Below are 3,354 nucleotides of genomic sequence, written 5' to 3' on the forward strand. Positions count from 1 at the left end.
CGTGGAGGGCGCGAACGCCGGCAGTGGGGTGTGCTGGGCTCGCGAGGTCACGGGCAGAGGGTGCCGGGCTGGGCTTCCCGGAGCCGAAGGGTTGCCCGAGGTAGGCGTTCCTGGGAGAGGGAACCACAGGACGCCCTCGGCCGGGAGCGGGGTTTGCGGAGGAGATCGGAAAGCTCAGCCGCTGCGGTCCTCGTGGAAGTCCGGCGGGAGAGGAGCCGGGCAGTGTCTGGAGAGGGCGATTCTCGGACTTGGATTCCGGATCCTTGGGGATGGCGGGCGGGGGCCAGGCTCTCGGAGGGATGGATTTTCGGGAGTGGATGGAGACACCGGGGATGGTGGGCAGTGAAAGAAACACGCGGTGGTGGTTTGTGTTCCTGCCGCTGGCGGCAGGAGACCTTAGAGTTGGCAGTCGAGGGAGGCTGGCCAGGTAGGACGAGAAAACTAGTACTAGAGAGAGAGCTTTTAACGGGGCACCGAAACGAGCCATCGGGAGATTTAAATTCTTTAATAGTGCCGCCAAACTAATTAATTTGCGCATCACAGTAGTAGGTTTGTGTGTATTTGTTGCTTCGCGGCTGTGTTGATGTGAATTTGGAAGGTGAGGGAACGCTCAAAGGGAATTACGGTGAAGTTGATGTTTAGTAAAGAAAAAGTAAGATTCTGCGCAAATTTAACTGTGTAGTTAAGTTCCTTTACATTGTTAGCAGTATTTTAATGAACGAAGTGGTCTGAAATACAGAGTTGGAGTGTGAAATTGTGAAAGACCAGAAGAAAGCACAGATAATAGGTACTTCGGGTTAGTAGATAATCCGATGGAGAGGGATGAAATGGAGAGGGAGTTTTAAAGAATCTCAGTGATAAATTTTGCCTTAAAAATATGTGTGCTACTTAAAAGTCATCTTGAGAGGTTATAACTAAATATATAAAAGTAATCTGAAATATTTTTTCTTATACTTTAACTTCACCATCATTTTAAACATCGTTAGAAAAGCTAGCAAAAAAGTACCTTAGGCAGTATAATTTAAACTGAGGCATAACTGTGGAAAGCTAGATGCTGCTGGGGGTAGGGATTAATTTTTAGGAAAAACGTGACAGACAATATTTGTAATTTTACATAAAGCTACTTCCAATTTTGGTATACTTTGCAAAAAGTCTTGAAGGCACTTAGAAGTGTTTCAAAGAGCATCAAGTAAATCTGAAGTACAATTAAATTTGAAAAGAGCTGGTGATACCCTCATTTCTCAATTCTAGAAGAGCTATGCAGCTTATTGAATTTATAATTGTGTTACTGTCTTGTATGATGAAAAATGTTCAGTTTAAATATTGAGGGTTAAACAATATGTTATTTATTTGGATCCACTTAGGCAGTATTCACAATCACATTCTGGACTCAATCCCACTTTACAGAAAAAATGACTCTTAGGTTGAAAGTTATATTAAAATAAAAAATTGTACTAATTCTTTGTTATACTGGTATTTGGTATTCTTTGGAGCTAGACATATGACAATGGATTAAAATGATGTGGGCTGGGGATTTAGCTCAGCGGTTCGGTGGCCTGCCTTGCAAGCGCAAGGACCCGAGTTCAATCCCTGGTACCAAAAAAAAAAAAAAAAAAAAAAAAAGACGTGAAGGCTTGATTTTTTTTCCCCCCATACTTGAAAGAGATTTCCATACAGACAGTCTGAATGATTTTATAGAGAAAATTATATGAAGATGTAGAATGCCACAGGTAGGCCATAACGTACATTCTCATGATTTTCTAAGAGAAAATCCGTCAGAAATAGTTGCATCAAATAATTGGCACCAGAAACAGTGAATATATAAAAAAAGAAATCTGAAAAATATTCCATGGAAAGGAGTCTCAAATAGAGAATACTTAACATATTTGCATTTGGAAATGCAAAAATATGGAAAATAAAACATATAACTTTTATATATATAAGCTCAGTAGTCTTTTTATTTTCTTTTTTCTAATTTAGATCTTGGTTTCACGCTATATTACCCGGGATGTCCCTAAATTGCTACACTCAAGCCATCTTCTTGCTTCAGCCTCTGGAGTAACTACAGGTGTGCTCCACACCACTCGCCTTTCCTTTCTTTTTTCCATTTTCTTTTTTGTTTTTTGTCTTATAAAAGACAGTACTGAAAGACAAAACCAGTTACTAATCTGACCCCTTAGGAAAGTCAGAAGGCGGCATATTTTGATAATCAAACTCTTTTCATCTGTCCCTAGAACATCATAGAAAGTTATTTCTGCAGATGCAGGAACAAACTAGGAGATTGTATAATTTGTCTAAGACCACATCATTAGGAAGTGACAGAGGCAGGATTGGAACTCAGATGTGTCTGATATCGAATCAAGTGCTCCTTTAATTATACCAGGCTCGTTGAGACTATACTGACATTATACTGAATTTAGCTGTTTGAATAGAATTTTTAAATTGCAATATGAATGAGTTTACTGCTAACAATGAATATTCTGAGAAAATTCAATTTCTGATACAGTGAAGTTGGTTTAGCATAATGTCTGCCCCTTGTTTATAGCCGTATAATGAACATAATTACATTTTTCAATGAAATGACTGAAATAGTTTATTTCTGCTCCTAGAGGAGAAAATATGTTTTTTTTAAAGTATAAAATTGCAACGTTAAAAATTTTTAAGCAGAGCATGGTGGCACAAGCCTGTGATCCCAGCACTCTTGAGAGACTGAGAGTGGTAACATTGAGCCTATTCTGGGTAATTTAGCAAGATCCTGTCTCAAATAATAAAAAGAGGGCTGAGGAGGTTGCAGAGTGTGTTGGCCCTGGGTTCAATCCCCAGTACCACCAACCCACAAAAAGCATTTTTATTTTGGCAACTGAAAATAAAAGAAAAAACTATAGAACATTTGCTGTTAAAAGTAATTTTGATTGTTCATATTCTTTTCCATTGTTAGAACATTCCAAAACATTGTGTTCTGATAATGCCTGTTGTGTACTGTGTTGTGTGTGTGTGTGTGTGTGTGTGTGTGTGTATGTTTTGATACAGGGCCTGTCTATGTATTGAGACTGACCTGGAACTCACTGTGTAGCCCAGGCTAGTCTGGACCTCACAGTGATCCTCCTGCCTCAGCCTTCCAAGTGGTGGGATTACAGGCCTGTGCCTCCATGCAGCTCTGTTGTGTACTTTGGTTAAGGGTGTTATCAGGCAATAATGTTTTGGTTTTTGGTTTTTGGTTTTTTGAGACAGGGTCTTGCTCTGTAGTTTAGGCTGGGCTTGAACTCACTATGTACCCCAGGCTGTCCTTGAACTCTGTAATCTTCCTGCCTCAGGCCCCTGAGCACTGGGATTACAAGTGTACACCACCATGCC

Source organism: Fukomys damarensis, unplaced genomic scaffold (assembly GCF_012274545.1).
Source record: "Fukomys damarensis isolate Sample0158 unplaced genomic scaffold, DMR_v1.0_HiC HiC_scaffold_33, whole genome shotgun sequence".
Classification (NCBI taxonomy): domain Eukaryota; kingdom Metazoa; phylum Chordata; class Mammalia; order Rodentia; family Bathyergidae; genus Fukomys; species Fukomys damarensis.